We start from the raw sequence: 26,867 nt of genomic DNA, 5'->3' as shown, positions 1-26,867 counted from the left end.
AAGGCTCCAGAGCATTGAAGAGATGTCATAAAGTGGCCTTTGGATAAATGAAAACCATGTTTGATATGTCTCAGCCTTGATCTAAACCGCTTACCAGCACTGCATGATGAAGTAGATAGTACTGTCGAGCTGACACTTTTCTGACAAAATTACCAGTAAGAAACAATGGTGACAGTGGGCTTTGTGATGGAGTGCCAGGCTTTGTGAGGTAGATAGTGCTTATTGCCTCCTATACAAAATATTTTTTCTACAACACGTTTTATCTTCATGGCTTCCAAACGTACCTTTTCTCTGTTAGAACGAAGATTTTACAGAAGTAAAATGAAATATAATGTCCACACCCAATTTTCCTGGAACTTTTTGTTTCTTAAAAGAACTTGATTTGAAACAAACCATATATTAGGTTATAATTTTATTTCTAAATGAATGAGTGTTTAACAACTCATTTTGCCATATGGTATTTTGACCAAAGATCTGCATAACCTGTCACATGTTCCTTTAGTTGGCAGGAATATCATCGCAGAAATTTTGCTTTCTAATAAAAGAAAGTTTTGTTTTGTTTTGTTTTTCACTCTAGTTTGAATATTGTTACAGTCTGGTATTTTGATATTTTCAGTACTAAAATAAATAAATAAATAAAATAAAAGAAGAAAGGGACTTTATCGTGGCTTTGCAAGGTAAACCATCCTTAGTATTTTAACATGTGTCTGTGCTGTATTCTTTTTCTGATTAAGAACATCAATGTGTGACTTTCTAGTTGTATCACTACATTCTCCTTGATTTGTCCAGAATATTATAAGAGATGAAGACATTGCAGAATTGCTTTTAAAATTGCTCTCTCTCCTACTCCCCTCTCTCCCCTTTCTCTCCCTTTTCTCTCCTCAACTTCTCCCCTTTTCTCTCTCCTCCTTCAGAGATGTCCCAGCACCTCCTCTGTTCTTGAATTTTAGAGCAGAAATTGTGCCCTGTGTTCATGGGTGCCTGGGCACAACCAAACGCTTAAAAAGTAGCAGAAGTCTTTCCTTTGGCTTCCCTCAAGACTAATACAATACTAAAAAATCAGCCATGAAGAGATGAAAAATGGTCCTGTAGAGGATGCTCCACTGTATAAATTTAAAGTTATCTAATCTTAGTGACAAAAATATGTTACCTTAGCCTAAAGCATCTAGTGTTTAGCTCTTCTTTTCTCTTGCACTCCTCATTTTGACTACAGATTATTCTGGATATGTAAATGCTTGGCAAAGGATAATATTTACAGCTTTCTGTAGCTTTGCAACTGTGACATACTTTTTAATTAAACAGTAACAACTGCAGCCCATGGCATTTCCTGAGATTAATGAGTGGCTGGAAAACTTCATGTCCTAAAGCAAATTAGCCCATCATTAATTAATCATAAAAAAAACTTGCTACTGGCTTTGGTTATAATCTGTTAGGACTCAGAATAAAATAAAAAGAATTACTTTCCTTTTTCTGTAATTCTGTCTTTCTTACCCGAACTACTGGGAGCTTCAATTAACTCTAACATTCAATACTGATGTCAAGTACTATGAACTTTATATATTGTGCACATTTCCAAAATAATGAAAAACTTCTGAATTGTTTTCCCTTTGTAGAAGTGCATTCTCACTAAGGCATATTCTATTTATTTAATTTATTTATTTATTTATTTATTTATGGAGTCAGGGGGATTCTCTACATTTTTCTATAGCTCTGTATTTCCATCAGCATTTTTCCCAATATTTCCTATGCCTTTTCATTCTCAGAAACGTTCCAAAAATTTTGGACTTCGTTAAAATAATGTGTTTCTAGATTAAACCAAATTAATCTGCCTCTACCCTCCAAATTTATTTTAATATTTAGGAAAAACATAAAATGTAAATTTGAAAAGATCAGAAATATAGATTCACACAACTGATCCAGAACAGATATTTTTTCCCCCATTTTTGATTTTGTCTCAACCATGTGCTGTGAGATGGAGGAAAAAATAACTGATCCAGAACAGATATTTTTTCCCCCATTATTGATTTTGTCTCAACCATGTACTGTGAGATGACGGAAAAAAGTATCTCAGAAATTTATGTAAAACCTGATGGAAGCTATTCTGGTATAAAGGAGCCCAGACATTTTTCAAATCTTTCAAATCCCATCCTACCAGAGAGGGGGGGCCAAGATCTTTAAACATCTCCATTTGCTTCAGTGCTGGAGAGGAGAGAAGTTACTGTATATGCTTTTCAGCATAAAGTTGGTGACGGAAATTAATTGAATAGATAGATATAGAAGTAAGATTATTCTGTTTGTTCGCTAAAGAGTGGTAATAAAGTCAGCGGTACTCTAGAAGCCAATACACTACATGGCTCAGTGTGACAGCTTTTGAGATGAAGATAAGTTTGTTGTCTGTTTCTTTTCAGTTTTTTTTTTTTTTTGTTGTTTGTTTGTTTGTTTGTTTTGTGGCAATGACGATAAGTGCATAATTGGAACATGATTGTTCCCAACCATAGTCAGCTTTCAGGGAGTCAACCTTTTGTTTACTTGTAGTCTATCTTCATTTTACAGACTGCAAATACCCTTATAAAAACATTAACCACCCAAATTGTGCATATAACAAAGTAAGAGTTCAGGATTGTAGTTAAAACCTGTTAAAGGAACTCTGACCTTCACTCTTCTTTCTGCCTTTTGCATTTACTGGGACATGATTACCCAAAAGGCACTCTGACACATGTTGAGTTTTGATGCAGTGAGCAACCTCAAAAGGCCTTGAAAAACCTGAATGATCCAGTATAGGTGACCGCGGAGCCTTTGGCAAAGAAAAGCTGTCTTTGTGACTACAAACAGCAATTTCATAGAAACATAGAATATAGATGGGTTGGAAGGAACTTAAAAATCATTTAGTTCTGACCCCCAAGAAGATGTTTTCCATGGTCTTGCTTGCTACGCACAGAGGTGAGGCTCACTGGTCTGTAGTTCCCTGGGCCCTTCCTTTCTGCTCTTTTTAAAAATGGGAATGATATTTCCCTTTTTCTAGTCACAAAGCCTGATGAGCATTTCCATCTGATAAAACCTAATGTTATGTGATCTGATTTTGAAGGCAGTTAACACAAATCTGCAATTACTTGAATCTCAGTCTTTGGAAGAGGTATGTATCAACACATATTTAGTATGCTGTTAATGCTTTACCAAAATATTAACTAATTTAAGACCTTTCTAAGAGACTAATTAAAATGAACTTGTATAACCACATTAAAAGTTGTAATTGGCTTAGGACAAATAAAGTGAAAGAAGCAACTTGAGATGCTCGTGAAAAAATAACAAATGAGTTCACGAAGAAAGAGTACTGAGATAAGACAGACACCAAAGCAAGTTAGGCAAGATAAGATCAGGTTTTCTCAGTTTGTAATTTGCTCCATGACTTTTCATTTCCTAGATTCAGATTAGATTGTCCCCAGGAAATGTGTGTCTGGCTGGAAATGAAGGTAGGGAATGAACCAGTGTTGCTAAAACAGAAATTTGTCTTGTTCCAGAAAGCCCTGAGGCCAAGCACTGGAATAGAGTTTGGGGAAAATAAAACCTCAGCACACTGTTGATCAGTATGAGATCATGCCAGCAGCCACTGGCAGCAGGTTCACAGTGCTTTACACATGGTAGCTGCTCTGCTTAAGTGCAACAGAGTTAATTTCATCATAATGAAAGTAGCGTTTTTATCCAGCCTACAGACAAGCAATTGATTGGCTTCAGTTCTGAAAGTGTTCGTCATCTTCTTCTGCTTACCTTCAGAATGTGTGAGTAGCCCTAATGAAACCGTAAGATTGCTTATAATTATGCATAAAGCAAAATATATTCTAAAATCTCTGACAGAGTATGGGACCTGAATTCATTGATTTATCTATAACACTGAGAAATTATTATAACACTATTAACGAATAGTGAATATTAATAAAAAAATCCTGTACTGGAATAATAAGTAAAGTAGACTAGCACTCTACTCTTAATTTTTAAAAGTAAGTGAATGAGGTGTCTGATAGAAGTCTGTGAAACCATAAGTGAGATCAGGAACATGTCAATTGTTCCCTGCTATTGTATTTTATTTTTTTCTAGAAGGAGAACTAAAGGGCATCCAATGCAGCTATCAGAAAGCAGTCTCAAACAAGTAATCATACAATTATAGAATGGTTTGGGTTGGAAGTGACCTTAAAGACCATCCAACCTCCCACCAGCCCAGGCTGCCCTCAGCCCCATCCAACCTGGCATTCAACACTTCCAGGGATGGGGCACCCACAACTTCTCTGCGCAGCCTGGGCCAGGGCCTCATCACCCTCCTAGTGAAGACTTTCTTCCTTAGAACTAATCTATATCTCTTCTCTTTTAATTTAAAACCATTCCCCCTTGTCCTACCATTTCATTATCTGACTGAGCAAAAGTTGTTCTCCATCTTTTTTATAAGCCCCATTTAAGCACTGAAAAGCTGCAGTGAGGTCTCCCCAGAGCGTTCTTTTCTTCAGGCTGAACAAATGTGTAATGTATGGTTAATCAACAGTCCTTGCTGCAAAATTATATAAATGATAGAGGTCTATTTGTGTTCAAAGTAAGAATGGATAAAGTCATAGATAAAAGAGTTCAAGAAAAGTTATTACTTACATGTAAAGCACCCCTGTCTCAGAAAGAGACCTCTTTCCCTTTCCCTTTCCCTTTCCCTTTCCCTTTCCCTTTCCCTTTCCCTTTCCCTTTCCCTTTCCCTTTCCCTTTCCCTTTCCCTTTCCCTTTCCCTTTCCCTTTCCCTTTCCCTTTCCCTTTCCCTTTCCCTTTCCCTTTCCCTTTCCCTTTCCCTTTCCCTCCTTTCCTTTCATTTTTCCCCCCTCTGGTTTAACATTCAGAGTTACTCATTTCAACCAGTGTAAAGAAAATGGCATTTGGGGATGTTCTATAATTGAGTCTAAAATCAGCTGATACTTTGATTTTAAAAGCACTTCCTACTTTTGTCTGAAAGAAGTGCTCAAGTGTTACAGTGTAAGTGCTCAAGAAGTGTTCAAGAGTCACACCACATGAGTCTTGGGCTTCAGTTATCAAATTATTATTAAGAAAAGATACTATTTTCCTAGACACATGTGAGCCCAGACTCATGTATTTGTACGGAAGACATTCCTTTCTTCCAGTAGACAAATAATGATAAACTGTTTATCAAGCTCTTCTGTGTTTTCTCCAGATCTGTCTGAAGCTCCAAATTTTTGTATCCAGTTACCATGAGGGTATTTTCATGTTTCCATTTACAATGCACGTCTCTATTTGTGCCTACAAAACATTTGAAAATTAGCAGGTATGCTGTGACTGATGCATAAGCAGGCAAGACTTATGGTTAACTCCATAGGTTAAATAGACCATCAAGAAGATAGCAATAGCCTATCAGGAATATATACATCAGGAAGATTTTGTATCTAAAAGCAACCTCTATGCTTTTATGTATTTATTTTTTTTTAATTTCTTTGTTACACACTGTAAGTTTTCTGTGATTCATCTTATCTAAAGAGTATTTAAACCCAGAGCAGATGCCGGTGCAGGTCTGCCCAGCCCAGTTAGTGAACTGTATTGATCATAGAATCATAGAATATCCTGAGTTGGAAGGGACCCTTAAGGATCATCAAGTCCAACTCTTGACACCGCACAGGTCTACCTAAAAGTTCAGACCATTGATCTGTAATACCTTTCTGTTTGCTTTCTTGATTTTGTTTCCCTGAACTCCAATTAATTTTTTTTTTAATTATTGTTATTTTATTATTATTCCTTTTTGCCTTTCATTGCATTCACTGAGCTCTGATCCAATAAAGCACGTCACCGTGAAGTCACACAAAGAATCATGGGAATCCTGCATTTCATTTACTGAACCTTGTTGAACTTAGTATATATGGAAGAAGTTACTTATGATTCAATAAAATTGCACTTTGAAGAAGAAATTCTAACTTGTTATTGCCTGGAAGCTATGTAAAATGTATTGAAATAAGCTTCCCTAGGACATTGACTTTTAAAAAGCGTATGAATGCCAAATGGAAACTCGAAACAGTTATTGTCTGAGGATCTTTCATTACAAAGATGTTATAAACAAGACACAACAGAAGCGCAGATTAATCTAGTGAGAGTTGTTCCTGCCGATGGCAGAGAGGTTGAAGCTAGATGTTTGTTAAAGGTCCCTTCTAACACAAAATATTACATGATTCGATTTTCTTGTCAAAATCATGTAGTTCATTATTTATGGAACAATACTTCCTGATTGGTGTTCTTTTGGAATCTAACTGTACAATAGTGTTTATGATTTCCAACAAAATGTTTGTGTTGACTCTAATATACTGATTCTGGCTACCTCCATCTGACATGCTGTAAAAAAAAAAGTATATTAAGCTTACCTGTGCTGCATATGCTAAAAAGAAATTGTTGCCACTAAACAAACAAACAAACAAACAAACAAAAAAAGAAGAGATCAAGAGATCAGAAAAGTCTAACTGATGTTTTTAAAAAATATACTATTATTTCTTACACTGTTGAATTTCAATCAAATAGAATTCTTGTTTGTGTTCTCTTCTTTTGTGAAATATATCAACGCTATTTGGGGATTATTATTGATGTTAAATGCAAAGAAGAACATAGAGTGGGGCAGTTTTGGGGATGAAAAGACAGAAAATTGCATGCAAATCAGAATGTGTACATTTAACTTAAATTTTGGACATTTTCTGACTGAGAAAATATTTTTCAACCAGCTGTATTTAATTGTACATTAAAGTAATTTTCCAAATTTTCTTTAATACCTAGAAATTCCCACTGACTTACATTAAAGGGATATAGACCAAATCCTCTGATTTCTTTGACTTAATTGCAGATCTAAGTACTTCATTTTTGATACTTGGGGGTCAGATTTTTAGCTTGCCATAGATCATGAATTCATTGTTACTATAACAGTCTAGCTTAGCAGGAAATCCATTCTTCCTTTTGGTAACCTTGTGCAAAATGTGCAGCATATGCTTTACAAAATGAATGAATATAATGAATTTTCATATATTTTGAAACAAATGAGCAAACAAGCAAGCAAACAAAAGCAAACTAACAACCACAATGCATTTTCTAATGCTACTTTTTATTGGAATATGGTTCTTGAATGACTGGATAACAATAACAATCCTTAATATCAGTACAATTAAATTAGGTTATTGCTAATAAATAGATTGGTTTGGTCCAGTTATGGCAATGCTAGTAAGCTGATACTTATCAGTAATGATAAGCATCGAGAATGGGTCAAATACTATATTAAAAACTATAAAGAATATTTTAAACCGGCACTGGGAAATATCAGAGGTAATTGTAATGAATAATGAATACAATAATGAATACTGTACTAATTATAGAATCCACATACCTAATTAGTAAGATAGTAATGACTGTAGAGGGGAAGGAGAAAAAAGAATCTAGCTACTCCAAATGAGCTCAACATTTCAATTATTTTAAAGTTGTTCTATCCAGGGTCTAATTTTCTTCACTTACAACATTCTTAGAGCACGTTGTGAAGGTTTAAAAATGATTAGCAAAGTGTGTGGGCAAAAACATGTCTAACATGAGTATGTAGGTGTTCTTAGCAACACGTATTTAATTGGAAAATTAAAGTACTGAGAGCGTAGTCACTTTTTTTGTTAGTTGCATGCAAGCAGCAAAATGTCAACAGATCTAAGCTGACAGCTACTACAGAAAACTATAGTTTTTTTCTTTCTCTGCATTTTTTTTTTTAAGACATTGTGCCTTTCTGGATAAAAGTTCTTGATTCTTTTCTGTGGGCTGCCAGCACAGTCTGACATGTTGCAAATTTTTGGCCAAATTTTGTTTTCACATGAGAACAACTGGTAGAATGGCAAGTGGTTCTTTGAGTAAGGGCTCATAAATATAGAAAATGTGTGAAAAAATTGTCATGAAGCAAAGCAGTAAGCTTCATTCCATGCTGAGCAGAGTTTCACTTGTTGTGTTTTAACAGGCGTGTTCAATGTATGCTAATAATTACATAATAAATGCTGTAGGTCTGATTTCCTACAGTGTTCTTCCAATGTCATGCTATCCATTTTATCCTTGTCTGATTAATCAGTGGGATAACATATCTTAAACTTGTTTGGTCTATTGATAAATTACAACATAAAAGATGCCTGGAGAATTTTAGCGTATGGAAACTGTAGTACCTGCCCTTGCTTTTTCTTTCTTTTTTTTTTTTTTTTTTTTCAAATGAAAATGCCCATGTTTTCTAGTATACATGATGCACATGACACTATGACACTAATATGTTATTTTGATCTATCAGTGACAATTTCTGATATGTTGGTTGTTTTTGTGCAATTTGGTTACATATATGTGATATTAAAAAACAAAAGAAAACAAAAGCAAACAAAAAAGCCCACAAAACAGTGAATCAGAATTCACTAGTGTATCTAAGAGACTTATGGAGATGTTATTTTCTTAATCAAATTGGCAATAGTTTGTTGAATTTACAGTTAAATACTATATTTCAAGCCCTGCTTAGTCTTTAGGGTTGCACATTTTTTGCATTATTAGAATGATTTAGTAAACAGCTGTAAGTAATGTCACTTTCCCTGAAGTGTTTGTGCTAGTAACAACTTTATCCCTGGTGTCTCATATGTGTTAACATTTCTTTCAAGCAGAGCAGCTCTTCCACTAACATAGCTATAACTATAGCTCTTCCTGATCTGCTGTTTCTAAGACATCAGCCACAAGCTTAGCAGGAGATGTTGGGCTGAGTACAATCAGGTGTATTTGACTGTGCTAATTAGCAAACAGCATTGTTAATGGTCAGCATAAAGGGCTCAGCAGAGGAATAAAAGATCCATCATGTTTTCTGAACTGAAGGAGTTGAGAAGGTTTGCTTTTGAGTGCAATGGTGAGTACAGATACAAAGTTTACTTTGGAGTACAGTGGCTGGGACTTGCAAGATTATTGGAGGGGATGACTTACTTTAGAAGAAGGAAAATAATAATTTCTCCGTTGTGGTAGTTCTTCCCATAGGATTCCCCTTTCCCACTTTGCTGTCATTCTTTTACTTACTAGACTCCTGGCATCCCCAGTTTCTTCTGTTCTGCATAAGATAACATTGCTTTATCTGTGATCTTCTTACTGGTTACTTCTAAGGAAAAGTTCATTAAAAACGTAGTTAGACCCGTCTGAAAGCTTACAAACTGGTAATAACGTATACGTGCCATATATAAATTCAGTGATGTACTCATGAAGCAACCTATTCTTGCATGCAAGTCTTGTTTGTAATGCTTACTTTGATACAAGAGCAATTTAAATCTTTCTTAACTCTTTCAGATATTAAGTTGTACATACAAATAGCAAGCAGATTTCAGGATATGTCTCTGCATTCTTAAATGAGTCTGATAACTTTTTTTTCAGCACCATATATACTCTTCGGAAATTGATTTTCTATGAGTTGTATAGATAAAGAAACATAAAGAATCTGGTGGAAAATGCTGTTCTTTGAAAAAAAAAAAAAAAAAGCATTTGTATTTCCATTTGAAATGGAGATTCAGTCTCTAGGCCATTTGTCCTAACATGAGTGCATGGTTTTTACAAATGAAATGTTGTAGAATTAATGCATTTAAAACACGAGTTTCTTCTGGCAAATGGAAACCAAAGAATGAATTTGTCCGTGATATTATGAAATGGATAAATGCTTGGAAAATGAAAACATTTTCCAACTTTAATATGAGTGAAAAATGTCTTGCAAATAACATTGTAGAATTTATCAGTTACTTGCATCATGTTTGTCTGATAGACTCTGACCCTGAGGTTAAGCTAGGAAATTCTTTTGCTGAATAAAGTTGGAAGTAAGACCTAAGTAATTCCAAAATGTGTATTATGAGCATTGTGAAATGCTCATATTGAAACAGAATTGATTAAAGTGATTTACATTTATATAGCTTCTACATCAAGAAAGTGCCTCCAGAGCTTTATAAACTGAATGCAGAGATCAGTGCAACCAAAATGGAGAGTTTTGTCTCCAAAATATTTTATTTTAATGCCACATATAAACATTATGTGATATTTTGGGTGGAATATAGTGATCATTTCACCAAAACCTCAGGGCAAAGATATCTGACCAGAAGAATTAAGCTAACATGTTTCATAAGAAATTGTCTTGTAGAATATTTAAGAATTCAAGACCTATACTATATATAAAATTGTAAAGACTGAACCATGAACAGCTTGGGAAATTAGTTTAGGACAGATTCTTGTGAAATAGGCTACTTCCCTAAAGAACACTCTTCCCCGTGCTTTGTTTCCTTTCCTGTTTTTGAACACCTACATCTTCCTTTGAGCTCTCCATCCAAGGCAATTTTGACTCAAACAAGCTGTAGTAATTCTGGCTTCAAAACAAATATTAGACTTCCAAATTAGTGCTTCAAACTCAAATATTCACGACCAACATTCTCAGCTGTGGCCAAGGAATGGTACATGTAGGTGCTAATATGAAAGGAAAGGTCAGTAGGGCTGTTTAAGTATATCTCTTTGTTCAACTCTATCACACAATTGCAAATAGTATTTTTTACCTGAGTTCACTCACTGGCATGATTTGGAGCCACACAGAGACATGTTTTAGGAGAAACCTGCTACATGCTTTTACAACATCAAGCCTTGTGAAAAACATGCAAACTGGATACCCTTAGCATCCCTTCTTGCAGCATACCTCAGAGTAGGTTCTTCTTTTTACTGTCAGCTTTACTCTGATTGTAGCACATCATTTTTATTTATCTTTTTATTGATCAGTGGGATATATCACCAGTCACACAGTATTTGTTAACCATGTGCAATAGTTTTCTAGGAGAATATGCACCCAGAACCTTCCCAAAGCTTAAGTAAACTTGTCAGTGTCACTGCTGTCAACTTTCATTATTCTTGATTTTTTTCATCCTACTCATTAAATATGATTTCTCTTTGCAAATTCACATCAGTTTTCTAGTTAGTGTGTTTCTCCCCCTGGCCCCCCCCACTTTGACACATAGACCTTAACTACAAGAAGTAACGCTTACATCCCTGAATTTCTGTTTCATTTGCTGTTTTCTTTTGAGTATGAGTATCATGCTAGATTCTCTATAATTTGCAGTCCATTTTTTTTTTCTCCTGTTTTTATCATATTTCAGGATGCTGGGGATGTGAAAGACAGTATGTAAGTAAGCCATATGTAAGTAAAATATGTCTCAATTGTTAGGATGATTTTGAAAACACTGAACAGACTCACTGTAACCTTTGTTGTTGCTGAAATAATTGAGAAACATATAATTGACATGAAACATATAATTGATATGAATGGTAAATGATCAGTACATATTTCGCAATGAATAAGATGACATCAGAATGTTCAAGAAATTCTTGAACTTAATATCAAATGATCATACTAAAACACTAACAAATTATATGTTACAACAGACACTGAAGCAACTGACAGTATATAGTACACTATAATTGTTGAAGCTTTTGGTATTCGTAATTCCTTTATCATGGGACATTGGTTATTCTGTGACATTTAGACAGAACTGAAATCAATATTCTGGGTCCTTAGCGACTATACAATGGGACAAAGGCCATCACAGTCTTGATCTTGACATCTACAGGGTGTGTCCTGGAGGAGATATGGGTGTGGAGCTGTTTCCTGCATGTCTCAGTTCTTCTGGAAGGACTGGAAGCCATGATATGTTCCTGTAGATCCCATGGTCCAGGTGACCAGCATGTGCAGTCTCTATACATGGGAAACTGTTTCTAGGAGGCCCAACAATGAAAACTTTATAACTTTTTTAAAACAAAATAAAATCAGAAATTGTCTCTGCTTTTAGTGTTGGCATACATTGAAGAATTGTACATTAACCCAGCTGTCTCTTTCAGATTGTCTGTGGTTACACTGATCTCCATAACACAGTAGCTATCTTGGACACACTTTTGGACACACAATTAATTTTGAAATGTGATAAGGCAAAGATAAAGTTAATTTTCACTACTGTACTTTATACCTCTGTCTGTTGACTATAACAAGCTTGTTAATTTTTATTTTTAAACTTGAAGTATTTTCTGTATTTCTAAACGCAGGACCTATTTAGCGAGCATTTAGAAATTGGTCTTCAGGGAATATTTATAGACCCAGTATACAAGGAAATGTTTGTTAGTTTCTTATATCCTAGCACAAAATCTCCTGTGGCTGCTTTAGTTAAAATGAAAGGATAGGAAAATTTCAGTGGGTTTCTTTTAAGCTGTAAGAAAACATGGTTTAATTTTAGACTCATGCTTCTTTTTAGACATGTGATAATGTCTTAATATTAACTATGCCAACAGACAATATTTGCTTTTTTGCTTGCCTTCCATTGTGCACTGATAGTTTCTGACTTTTCATTTTATGAGTTGTCCCAACCTAGGCTCACTGAATGAATATGAGGAATATTCTTATGACTGCAGCCCCAGAAACATGGCTTCATTTCTCCACCATTTATAGATTTTCTGTTTGATTTAGGCAAGTCAGTAATTTCTCTGGTATTCAATCTTCTTTTTCTAAAATTAAGATAATACATGTATTCCCCATTTTTTTATGGGACCGAATTAACTCTGTCCTAACTGAAACCAGGACATGGGGCAGGGTTAATTCACCCAGGCAACAGGACTGTGCCTAACGTATAAAGGAAACAGAACCTGTAACTTAATGGTTAAAGACATTTCTAAATGATGGGAGCATAGGTAATGCCAGGCTGCTACACGCCCAGAATCAAAATGCATTACATAGGAAAACGTTCTGTTCATGAGTCTATCAAAGAGTCATCTCCATAGTTTTTTTAACAATAGAGGTCATGAATTCTGTACTTTTTTTTTTTTTTTTTTTTTTTTAAATTCATTGTTGACTGCATATCAGGCATTGTTGATATGCATATCAGGCTTTGTAGGCTAAGCCTTCAGGCAACATGGTGCTCTGGTGCTGCCTGCTTTCTGGATGTATGCAAGGTGTAGCTTAAAGGTGGCTTATTTGTACAGTTGCTTGCATACAGAATTGCATGCCAAAAAAAAAATAAAGATGTCTAGCGTTAGAGCTGAACGGGGCTTTTAAAAATCATATATTTAGTCCTGGTTATCCCATATCCACTCAGATCCAGTTTAGGTTTTGAAGTTCATTTTGCATTTTCGTACTTAGTTTATGGTCAAAAGAGTATGTGATTGTTCAAGAGTTGAGAAAAGGAGGAAGTTGGAAGTTGAATCTAACACATGGCACCATTGTGAATCTAACTGTGATATATGGAGTAATAATTCATGTCAAAAAGATGTTTGATTTTAATAAAGAAGGAGGAGATGTGGGAGTGTGGCCATGGGGGTCGACAAGCCCCATGGTTTGTGATAACATCAGACTCTTAATGATGAGGCCATCAGGAATGTAAAGAGTTTAGAGGGAACCAAGATGGGTGATTCAGGAGATGCCATGCCATCTTGGGTTGCTTGTTCTCCAGCTGTTAAGGCATGGAAGTTGCTGGGTGTTTGCTGGTTACCGGGCAAAGCTGTTGACCACTGAATAGTTAATGGAAAAGGACTGCTGTGGGGCAAAGGGTATAGGAGGGGAGCCTGTCCTCAAGACGAAAATGCAACATGATATAATGAAGCTATGTCATCAATAAAGAAGCAGGAAAAAGGAATGAATAGGGACAGACTAGCATAACAGGGACCAGGACAGGAACAGGGACCAGGACAGGAACAGGGACCAGGACAGGAACAGGAACCTCATGAAGATAGGTTCAGCCAAACTCAGCAAACTGCTCAGAGAAGCTTGTATAGAAAGTTGCTGGAAATAGGCTGGAAATTCACTGGAGCTGGAAAGAAGCTCAAGCTGAGCGAAGCGGACCCGCGCATACAACTGCCCCTTGCTAGTAAGCAGTTGCACATTACGGGGAATCATACGTCCTTAGAAACAAAGACTGTCCTGGTAACCTTACAGCTTATTCCCTTTATTAACAATCAGACAGTTTATGATCCTGAAATATGGGACCAAATTGATGTCAAGGTGTGGGACTCTGCTACTAAAAATGACAAGGTTGTGGTGGGATTGCTCGGCACCTGGCGAGCAGTCTCTGAGGCCTTAAAGAGACATGTGGGCATGGTCATTAATAGTAACAGACTTAAAGGACTGTTTGTTAAACACTTGCCAGAATTTGGAAAACTTTGCCATGTTTATGTTATAATTGATACCTTTTCTGATTGTACATACGTATAGGAGTACTTGGGTTTCTTATGAATATGTACAAGCAATGCTCTATATATATTTTGAAAGTTAGCGTGTGCGTGTTGGTAGAGCATAGACTCCCCGCACACCCAGCACTGTTTACTTGCCTTTTATAAATATTACTAAATTCAGATTGAGTTGTATCTTCATTTATAACATAGCCAAAATACTCTGCATGTTTATATCAGTGGGAGGGACTACACTCCAAAGAAAACAATAGAAGTCAAAAAAGAATCAATGAAGATTTGGAGTTTGAAGCTGTTTGATACTATGTGAACAGAGCAGTTAGATTTTCCTTACCAACAAGAGAAAATAAAGTAAATTTTTAATTTTTATGACAGCTGGATAAATGATTATGTAAGATACATATTGGTATTTTCCTATCTGGCATCTTCATTAGTACCAAGTCTATATTATTTATGTCTAAAACCATACAACACATTGTTAATTGTGGCGTAATGACCACACGGACACCAGAGTTCTTTTAGGATTAGTAAACTAGTAACTGCTATATTAGTAAATTAGTAACTGCTATTTTTTTAATGATGACATAACATCAGCTCTCTCTTACTGAGGCCTGACTTCATCTCTCAAATTGAAGGCATGTCTTCATTCTTCCTTGTTGCCTCCCGTCTTGAGGACAGGCTCCCTTCTTATACTATTCACCCCTCAGCAGTCCTTTTCCACTAACATTGGTCAACAACTTTGTCTAGCAACCTGCAAAGCCCCAGCAACTTCCATGCCTTAACGGCTGGAGAACAAGCAACCCAAGATAGCATGGTGTCTTCTGAATTACCCTTCTTGGTTCCCTCTAAACTCTTTACATTCCTGATGGTCTCATCGTTAAGAGTCTGATGTTATCATCAACCATGGGCCTGTCGACTCCTATGGCTACACTCCCACAGTTAATGAGTTACAAGAATAATTTTGTATGGTGGTTAAGTTGTGTGTGTTACTGTTTTGTTCTTCATCCAGACTTCAGATCTTGATCTATCAGGCTTAGAGAACCAGAATAAACCATTCCATTGTTCACTCTTTTACAGGTGGCAAAAGTGTAGGAATTGAAGAACTGAAAGGCAAGGCTGTATTTCTTTTTTTTTTTTTTTTTTTTTTTTTTTTTTTTTTAAATAATTTGGCTGCTCTGTCTTCCCTGTGCTTATCTTCAATGGTGAGCAGTTACCTATTCTAATGAAAGGTTTGAGCTTTTTACCAACACTATCACATAGGTCATAATTATAAGTCTAACAATATTTTGTGTGGTGCAGCACCTTCTGCTCTGGCCTAGTTAGAGACAACAATGAGGACTCTAAAAGCTCCCTCAAAACTCTCATTGTGAATTCACCCCATATGTTGTTTATAACAACTACTGCTGTTTAATCATCTGTTTAATCACTCTAAGGTAGCAGAGAAGCAGTAGAAGAGAGGCTAGTCTGGGAAATCTTAACCATGGGCACTAGGCAGTCATCTCATCTAGTATTACTGATCTAATTTACAGTATCACTGTGATTTCTGTGCTGCATTAGGTCTTGAAAGGACTGCAGGACCATTTCATAATCAGGATTTTTTTTTTTTTTTCCTTTCCATTCCAGTAGGATTTCCATGGTGCCTGAGGAAGCCATTCTCATTTCTCACCACACTGAAGATAGATTTGATTTTGTGCAGCAAGTAACCTTGAAAGGTTACCTTGAAAGGAAACCTTGGACAGATTACTATATTGTATTTAGCTTGCAGTTTCAATTCTTCTAACTCTGTTTTAATTTCTTTTTATTTTTAATTGTATTTTTTATAAGATACAGATTATAAATCATAATATTTTTTAAAATGTTGATTTTGAACACTTTTTTTTTTTTTTAAGTAAATAAATTCAAGTTTATCTATGAAAATCTGAGAGCTACAACCTGACTTCAGAGAAATAAAACTCAAGTAAGAATTTTGAAATGTATCAGATCAAAATCTTAAAGTTAATTTAGCTCTGTCATACCTAAAGGCCAACAAAAGCAGACTGTGATTCTGTGGAAGGGACCTTAAAGATCACCTAGTTCCAATCTCCCTGCCATAGGCAGGGATGACACTCACCAGACCAGGTTGCTCATCCAGCCTGGCCTTGAACACCTCCAGGGATGGGGCATCCACAACCTTTCTGTGCAACCTGTTCCAGTGCCTCACCACCCTCTGAGTGAAGAATTTCCTCCTAAACTCTAACCTAAATCTCCCCTCTTTCAGTTTAAAACCATTCCTCCTTGTCCTGTCATTGGCTTTCCCACAGTGATTCCATAAATACACTGTCACAGTGTTTTGTAGACAGTGTAATAGATTTAAATGTGAAGATACAGTTCAGATATCTTTGAAAAGTAAAATACATTTACAATGATTAGACAAAGATGTTCACATCAAAAATAGGATTTTGAGTGTGGAGGTTGTTTTTTTTTTGTTTGTTTGAGTCACTGTACAGTAGGGTGAAGCTAAAAATAGCTGCATTAAAATAAAATATTACACTTTGCTTAGCACATTAGCCCTGCAAGTGGCAGAATTCTGCTGTTCATATAGGCACCTAAGAGCTTAATCTTGAAAAGCAATTCAATTTAGATTATCTCAGAGGTTTTTAGTTTCTCTTGCAAACTTGCAGAGTGGATTTATTTTAAGCAGAAAAGTAAAACACTAATAAAATGACTTTCTTCCCTTTGCCCAGAATATAGTCCCCTGCTCAGCAAAAAGCTGCCTTGTAAATCTTCCCCATGATCTGTGAGATATCTTGTGAAAAATCTTAGGGAACCTTTGGCTGAGTTTTATCTACAGCATAAGGACAAAATCACAGCGTATTAAGAAAGCATAACATAAACTTTATCCTTGAACAAACATTTACTTTTCATAACAGATCAAAGAAAATATCAGTATCAAGCCTGCTTGTTTGTTTTTGCTGGAGTGCTGGAAACATGGGTTGAACCCCTTACCTTTACTAAATAAGATTACCTAAGACCCTGTAATTGCTAAGGAAGTAAGAAACACCTTTCTCTGTTGTGTTTATGTTTTGTCTGACTTTCAAAACTCAAACACTCTAGAATCCCTCTTGGGGGTGGTGGTTGATGAGAAGCTCAATATGAGCCATCAATGTGTGCTTGCAGCCCAGAAAGCCACCCGTACCCTGGGCTGCACCAACAGCAGCGTGGGCAGCAGGGTAAGGGAGGGGATTGTTCCCCTCTGCTCTACTCTCATCAGACCCCACCTGGAGCCCTGCTCTGGGGCCCCTAGCACAGGAAAGACATGGAAGTATCAGAGTAAGTCAAGAGGGGAGTCATGAGGATGATAAAGGGGCTGGAGCACCTCTCCTGTGAAGACAGGCTGAGGGAGTTGGGGTTGTTCAACCTGAAGAAGAGAAGGAGAGACCTCACAGCAACCTGCCAGTTCCCAAAGGGGGCTGCAGGTCAGCTGGGGAGGGACGCTGTGTCAGGGGGTCTAGGGATAGGACAAGGGGTAATGGCTTTAAACTAAAAGAGGGTAGGTTTAAATTAGGTATTCAGAAGAAATTCTTCCCTCAGAGGGCAGTGAAGCCTTGGCCCAGGCTGCCCAGAGGAGCTGTGTCTGCTCTGTCCTTGGCAGTGCCCAAGGCCAGGCTGGATGGGGCTGGGGGCAGCTTTGGTTGCTGGGAGGTGTTCTGGTCTGTGGGGGTTGGCACTAGATGGTCTTTTGGGTCTCTTCCAACCCAAACCATTCCATGATTATAAGATTCTATTATAGAATTTGAAAGAACATTAACATTGGGGATTGAACTAGATGATCTTTCAAGGTCCCTTCCAATCCTTAACATTCCGTGATTCTGTGATCCTGTGTGCTTAAGCATTAAGATTAGCAAGGGAATACATAATGAAAAAATATATTTGTTCATGGGTAATGAATTCTCCTGTGTCCAATGTACAGTGAAGAAAGTGCAATATGAATTATTTTTATTTTAAATGTGCAGGCAGTTTATTTGAACACTCAGTTTCAGAAAGCATTATTTCCCATAGAAAACATCATAGCTTATATGGAAGAGACAGAAGGCCTACCTGTAATCTCATGTATGCATTAGGGAGGTGTGACACAAGTTCCACAGTTGTTCCTGGTTGTCGCACCCCGATCTGAAAGCACAACCTCCTCACTGATTTTTGGTTAGCTTAAATCTATTTACTGTTTCTCTGGCTCACATTGTGGCTGGTAGTGGAGCTGTTGTGATCCAAGAACATTTCTTCAGAGAGTAAGGATTCCTGATCTTGTTTGTGACGCTGCTACTGGCTGGTTTTGACAAATCACCAAATTCTTTGGCTTACATGTATCTTTCAATCCATTCTGGTATACTCAAGGAAAACAGGATTTTAGCCTATTTTGGCTGAAGCATCAAACAGTTGTTCACTCTGTTTATTTTCAATTAATAAGAGTATATAATATGTTTTTTTTTTTTTTTTTTTTTTTTTTGTAGTCCTTATACATTTCAATGATTTAATGGTATGTGTTTCATGCAACACCAAATCTGGAACATGGACAAAAAGATGTTTTTATGCCTCTTGATCTATGCAAACATTTTTATTTTTATTTTTTTTCTGGTTGTAACCTGATCTAACAGGAAGACCAACAGTTTCTTCTGACTGCAAACAGACAAAATAGCTGAGCAAAAGCTGTAAGAACTGTTTTCAAGACAAAATGCAAACACATAAAAAGAAATAAGACTTGTTAATCACAAAGGAGAATTTGTTTTTCCCACTCAAAAGGAGGTATATATTTCTTAATGATGAGAGGAAAAACGTCTTCCAGATTGTTAGTGTTAATTTTCCATAAATAGTTTAGAAAGAGGACAATACTGCAGCTGAAGAGGTAATGATGCATTTTTGAGAAGCATAATAAAAATCCCAGCTGGAATGGGAAAAAGATTTCTGATTTCTGTCCTGTTCTCTGATTCTTAATTCTTAATGCTCAGTTTCCTTGTTTAATATCTCTTGAGCATTGAGATGATTTTTTCATGGATTCATTTACTTAAAATCCAAGATCAACTTCATTATTAGTAATAAGTAGTTCAGATCCCATCACTATGTGTATGAAGTTTGGATTTTGCCTATGCAATTTATTTTGTATTATTGAAAAAAAATTATTGAATATAATTTTTGTGTTTATCACCGAATCAGAATCTTAAAATCCCTTTGCAAATTTTGTAGTCAGCTTGTGTGATGTTGATGATGACAACTGACAATTTCTTCTGCACATCATTTTTTATAATGGGTTTCTAGATAACAGTGAAATCCGATTTTCAGAATACCTGTGAGGCATATACATCTTGTCATATATGCTTGTCATAAAGTCTTCAAACTTTTTCTCTTCCTTTAAAAAAAAAAGAACACAAAACAAACAAACAAAAACTATTTTTTAATTTATTTTCCTTGTTATTTCTGAATAATTTTCTTGCTATGGAGATGTGCCATCTTCATCATGGTACACAGTTTTCATGGCCTAATTTTAAAAATTTACTTTATATGTTAAATTAAAATGTGTTTAGTTTGTGTTTTAAAATAACAGATTAGAAACTTTTTATGATGCACCCCAGAAATAAAAGTTTAGAGGAACACACATAGAGAGGAAATATTAGAGCAATCAGAACGGTAAAGGAGTTTTACAGAAAAGGACTTACAGATCTTGGTTTGTCTCAGTCTAAAACCAAGATTAGTAGAAGAATGGAGCTGTTCTTTTAAAATTTGATGTGAAATAAGAAATAGCTGTTCAAAATAGATCTTTATATTTTCAGGAAACTATTTATGTTATACATTCCTTGCAATGAAAAGGAATGGAGATCAAAGGTATAAATGCTTTTTCACTTCTATGTCCTATATTCTCAAGAATTTCATTTTTTGTGGGGGGGAGAAGAACGGCGGTCATGGACGGGAGCTAAGATATTCTTCAGGTGACACAAGAACAACGAGGAAGTCCAAGGACATATGCTGTAAAGCAGATCAAACTAGTTTACAAGAGCTTTCTGTCTCTAAAATGTTTGGAAATGGCACACAGAAAATATCAATAGGCACAAGTTCTGTTAGCTTGGATAAAAACTGAACCTTGTGCAATAAACTTCATTGTGGAGAGGCAGTGGTTTGTGTCTGCATCAGAGCTTGTGGTACAGAATAACAGAATCACAGAATTTCTAGGTTGGAAGAGACCTCAAGATCATCGAGTCCAACCTCTGACCTAACGCTAACAGTCCCCACTAAACCATATCCCTAAGCTCTACATCTAAACGTCTTTTGAAGACTTCCAGGGATGATGACTCCACCACTTCCCTGGGCAGCCTGTTCCAATGCCTAACAACCCTTTCAGTGAAGAAGTTCTTCCTAACATCTAACCTAAAACTCCCCTGGCGCAACTTAAGCCCATTCCCCCTCGTCCTGTCACCAGGCACGTGGGAGAACAGGCCAACCCCCACCTCGCTACAGCCTCCCTTGAGGTACCTATAGAGAGCAATAAGGTCACCCCTGAGCCTCCTCTTCTCCAGGCTGAACAAGCCCAGCTCCCTCAGCCGCTCCTCGTAGGACTTGTTCTCCAGGCCCCTCACCAGCTTCGTCGCCCTTCTCTGCACCCGCTCAAGCAGCTCCATGTCCTTCTTGTAGCAAGGGGCCCAAAACTGAACACAGTACTCGAGGTGCAGCCTCACCAGAGCTGAGTACAGGGGGACAATCACCTCCCTAGACCTGCTGGTCACACTGTTCCTGATACAAGCCAGGATGCCGTTGGCCTTCTTGGCCACCTGAGCACACTGCTGGCTCATATTCAGCCCACTATCCACCATCACTCCCAGGTCCTTCTCTGCCTGGCAGCTCTCCAACCATTCCTCTCCCAGCCTGTAGCTCTGCTTGGGGTTATTGCACCCCAGGTGCAGGACCTGGCACTTGGCCTTGTTGAACTTCATGCAGTTGACCTCAGCCCATCAGTGCAGCCTATCCAGATCCTCCTGCAGAGCCTTCCTACCCTCAAGCAGATCGACACACGCACCTAACTTGGCGTCTTCTGCAAACTTACTGAGGGTGCACTCAATGCCCTCGTCCAGATCATCGATGAAGATATTAAAGAGGACCGGCCCCAGCACCGAGCCCTGGGGGACACCACTAGTGACTGGCCTCCAACTGGACTTGACTCCATTCACCACAACTCTTTGGGCCTGGCTATCCAGCCAGTTTCTAACCCAATGAAGCGTGCGCCAGTCCAAGCCAAGAGCAGCCAGTTTCTTGAGGAGAATGCTGTGGGAGACGGTGTCAAAAGCCTTGCTGAAGTCAAGGCAGACCACATCCACAGCCTTTCCCTCATCCACCCAGCGCGTCACTTTGTCATAGAAGGAGATCAGGTTCGTCAAGCAGGATCTGCCTTTCATAAAGCCATGCTGACTGGGCCTTATCGCCTGCTTGCCCTGCAAGTGCTGCATGATGACTCTCAGGAGGATCTGCTCCATGAGCTTCCCTGGCACTGAGGTCAAACTGGCAGGCCTGTAGTTTCACGGGTCTGCCCTCCGGCCCTTCTTGTAGATGGGCGTCACGTTTGCTAGCTGCCAGTCGATTGGGACCTCCCCCGATAGCCAGGACTGCTGATAAATGATGGACAGTGGCTTGGCCAGCTCCTCTGCCAGTTCTCTCAGTACCATTGGGTGGATCCCATCTGGCCCCATCGACTTGCGCACATCCAAGTGCCGTAGCAGGTCACCAACCAGTTCTTCATGGATAGTGAGGGCCACATCCTGCTCCCTATCGCCTTCCACCAGCTCAGGGTACTGGGTATCCAGAGAACAACCGGTATTGCTGCTAAAGACTGAGGCAAAGAAGGCATTGAGCACCTCCGCCTTTTCCTCATCTCTTGTAACTAAGTTTCCCCCTGCATCCAGTAAAGGATGGAGATTCTCCTTAGTCCTCCTTTTTGTGTTGATGTATTTATAGAAACGTTTTTTGTTATCTTTAACGGCAGTAGCCAGATTGAGCTCCAGATGAGCTTTGGCCTTCCTAATTTTGTCCCTGCACAGCCTCGCTACATCCTTGAAGTCCTCCCTAGTGGCCTGCCGACTTTTCCAAAGATTAGAAACCCTCTTTTTTCTCCTAAGATCAAGCCACAATTCTCTGTTGAGCCAGGCTGGTCTTCTTCCCTGCCAGCTCGTCTTTGGGCACGTGGGGACAGACCATTCCTGCGCCATTAAGATTTCCCTCTTGAAGAGCGCCCAGCCTTCCTGGACCCCTCTGCCCTTCAGAACCGCCTCCCAAGGGACTCCACCAACCAGTGTCCTGAGCAGCTCAAAGTCAGCCCTCCGAAAGTCCAATACAGCGGTTTTACTGGTCCCCTTCCTGGCCTCGCCAAGAATAGTGAACTCCACCATTTCGTGGTCACTCTGCCCAAGACATTTTCCAACCACCACATCCCCCACCAGTCCTTCTCTGTTTGTGAAGAGAAGGTCTAGCGGGGCACCACCCCTGGTAGGTTCACTAACCAGCTGCGTCAGGAAGCTATCGTCCACGCTCTCCAGAAACCTCCTAGACTGCTTTCTCAGGGCTGTACATGTTATTCTTGGTTGTCTTGTCTGTTTTTTCTCTTCTAACCTTCCTTTTCTCACTTGCGTATGTGTAAATTTCTGCTCTGAAATGTAAGAATGACAGTGATGCGCATCTGTCACACAGACTGGTTGTGTGGTAAAGATTAATTCTATTTGTAAAACTAGGGCACCTACCTTCTGATTCAAGGGACCTATAAAAATATCAAGTAGTATTCCCAAAAAATGTTTCATTCCATTGGACTGGATCACTTTCTGTGGAAGAAATTTTCTGTATTTTTCAATAGCCAAAGGAGACAACTCAGATATTGCTCATATTTGTGTAGTGAAAGTTTAAGAAATATTTCTTTTTCCCCACTTATTTTGAGAATACATCTTACTATTTTTTTAAGACATCTCCTGCCTGACATCCCCCAAAAGTGTATTCAAATTTTAGCAAATAATTTCTTAGGGCAGTCTTTTCTCTCTCTCTTTTAAACAAAATTTTTATTTTTTTCCAAAGTAAAGGACACAATCCCTGAAAATGAAGCCATTTTAATGGTATAACAAATTGTGTAGCAATGCCAGTGAGTGTCAGATTATAAACTTAAATATGAATGTTTACCATTAAAGGAAAACTGAATCAGAGAAAGTGTGTTTGTGTGTGTTTGTGTACACATAACAATTGATTTTACTGTAAAAAACAATGTATGCAAACTGAACAGTAATCCTCTTGCACTGTTTTCAATCATACTGTAGTAGGATGTCTTCTTTTACTGAACACATAGCTGTTTTTTGTATGTGAAGCTATCATTAAATGACCCATTGTGAAGTAGGAAGATTCTTGCTCTGTATCTCATGAAGGGCATCAGGAATCCCACAATGGTGATGGCTGGAAACTGCAGTTATGTGTAGAAGAGGATGCAGATTTTTTGGATGAAATTAAAGATGATCAGCATTACTAAAAATTGTTGCAAAGTGAAGGAGGAGGTAGAAGGTGGTTCTCTTCAGGGAAACTAAAACTTGGAAACAATAAATGACAGATGGTGGAAAAGAAATTGTAATAAGCTATGCATCTGTGACTGTCTTCAGCAACTAGTTAGATTATACTGAAATCAGAAGAAATAGTCTTGCTGGTTGCAAAGCGTAAGTTAGCTGATGAGAATTGGAGAATTTCTTAACTGATAATATCTGCAAGAAATCTAACTATGTGAGAAGCACTAACGAAAGGCACAAAGACACAATCCAACAAGCATCTTGCTACTTGTTTAAAGAAGACAGTCTTTGAAAATTTGTACTTTTAAGAAGTTCAAGCAAAGTATTGTAGAAAACACTTTTTTTTTTTTTTTTTTGTTTGTTTGTTTGTCAGATGAATGACTAAGGAAACACAAGTGTAATGCAGATTTTCAGAAAAATGCAGGTAGGAACTGGGAAAGTTTAAAAGGCTAGAACTGCCAGGGATGTTCATCCAAAACTAGCTCAGTCTTTCATTTTACTAACAATCACAGCATTGAATACTGGCTTCTCACTCTTTTCTGTCATCACAGATTTTATTTCCTCTGCTCTCCAGTCACTAAGAAAATTTTAAGGGTTTAGAGTATTACTTGGAAACAATCAAGTGCAGGCATAAAGACAGCTGCTATTTTCTACTGGAAGTTATTGCTTAGTATTGTGCCACTGCCACAACATACTTTTCCTGTTTTCCCATTTTTGTTGGATTCAGATTTCCATTCATCACTCTCTTGATCACAAGCCCATTTCATTTCCTTGCATCAACTAACTCATCAGCATACATTTTTATGCATCCTTATGATGTTGTGGAAACTAGCCTAAGAGAAACAACAATGAGCAAGCAATAAATAAATAAGAATACAAGCCACCCAAATGCATAGGTAATTTATTTGGCAACACCATCCTCTAGGATACCTCTAAAATGCATATATACTCTGCTTATCCTCATCATGTAAAAATGTTGCTCTGTATGTGGTACATTTATGCAAAAAACACAACTCTTTGTGAAAATACTCTGTTCTGCAACAGCATCGGACTTTCATCACGTTATCATGGCATTATCCATTCAAGGTCTTCTCCATAGACATGCCTTCTAATTTTTGTCTTTTTATTTAAGAGCATAGAGACTACTTCCCTGTCAAACATGTCTGGTCATATTCCAGTTTTTACTCCAACAAAACTGGTGCAAATGTTCTTCCGATAAGACTACAGAGTAAAACAGGACACTATCTCTGACAACAAATCAGTTTGCCTTCAAACTGCTTGAAATCCAAGCTGTATGGGAAGAGGTGCGCTCAGAACAAGAATATTCCAGAATGTTAAGAAATATTGTATTCTTGCAATTGCATATATTTTAAAAAGTATTTATTTTCTAAGTTCTGTTTAAAATAACTTCCAGGCCTTCCTGTAACTGATCTTTTTGGATTAAGCTGTATCATCCCAGCTGACATTATTAGGTTGGAGATCTGTGGTTGGTTTTGAACAGTTTTTCTTCCTCAAAACATATTTCAATATTCCAAAAAGTAGAACTATTGAATTGCAACTAAGTATTGCAGAAACACAAAGATTCAGTGAACATAAAAAAAAAATACGATATTTTGTTAGAAAATGTGATTTCTTATCATTTTGGTCAGTTTCTTAATAGGAAGAAGATAAAACACTTTGAAATTTACAACTAAAGGAAAAAAAAACTAGCAGACAAACAAACAAAAACAAGCCAAACTGATTTATACTACAGAATACATACATTTAATTTTCTTTAAATTTGCATTTCATTAAATTTCTCCAACAAGGCCAACTGCTGGGTCCTGGACCTGGGGCACAACAACCAAAGGCAGTGCTACAGGCTGGGCGATGAGTGGTTAGAAAGCTGCCTGGCGGAGAAGGACCTGGGAGTATTGGTTGATATTCGGCTGAACATGAGCCAGCAGTGTGCTCAGGTGGCCAAGAAGGCCAACGGCATCCTGGCTTGTATAAGAAGTAGTGTGGCCAGCAGGTCTAGGGAAGCGATTGTCCCCATGTATTCGGCTCTGGTGAGGCCACACCTCGAGTACTGTGTTCAGTTTTGGGCCCCTTGCTACAAGAAGGACATGGAGCTGCTTGAGCGGGTGCAGAGAAGGGCGACGAAGCTGGTGAGAGGTATGGAGAACAAGTCCTATGAGGACCGGCTGAGGGAGAAGCTGGGTTTGTTCAGCCTGGAGAAGAGGAGGCTCAGGGGCGACCTTATCGCTCTCTACAGGTACATTAAAGGAGGCTGTAGAGAGGTGGGGATTGGTCTGTTCTCCCATGTGCCTAGTGATAGGACAAGGGAGAACAGGCTAATGTTGCACCAGGGGAGTTTTAGGTTGGATATTAGGAAGAACTTCTTTACCGAAAGGGTTGTTAGGCATTGGAACAAGCTGCCCAGGGAAGTGGTTGAGTCACCATCACTGGAGGTCTTTCAAAGACATTTAGATGTAGAGCTTAATGATATGGTTTATGTGTTAGGTCAGAGGCTTGACTAGGTGATCTTGGAGGTCTCTTCCAACCTGGATGATTCTGTGATTCTTAGCTTTTAGTTATTCTAAATGACTATAAGCAACCTGATATCTCATATTTTTCTAACCTGGCTTTGAAAGCTGAATAGGGTTCAGACCTTGCTCTGATCCAGTAAACTCTTCAACTACTGCAGTAAAAAAACAGAAAGGATTTTTGAATCAGAAACCTCTTTTCTAAATAGCCAGCTCTGGTTTTATAAACTGAAACTGACAGCAGTTTAATGAATACTTCTGTCTCCTGGTTTTCATGCATCTTTGCTGTCCATGCTGCTGTCTTGGTTCAGAGGAACGTGGTGATGTGTCAGGCTTCTGTGGCTATGACCTCCTGAACTGACATGCCTTGGAAGGGTACATGACATCGTTCCATTCCTCTTGATTTCAATAGAGATTAGATGCTTGAACCTAGAGGGGAACTCTGTGGAATCTAATTTTGGGGAATATGGAATCCAGAATCTGCAACCTGGACAACTGGGCTTCCCATACAAGACCTAGGGAAGGTTGAATAGCCCCAAGGAGAACCACAGAA

This window comes from Netta rufina (genome assembly GCF_964035555.1).
Source record: "Netta rufina genome assembly, chromosome: Z".
NCBI lineage: Eukaryota > Metazoa > Chordata > Aves > Anseriformes > Anatidae > Netta > Netta rufina.
This window is presented reverse-complemented; position numbering follows the sequence as displayed.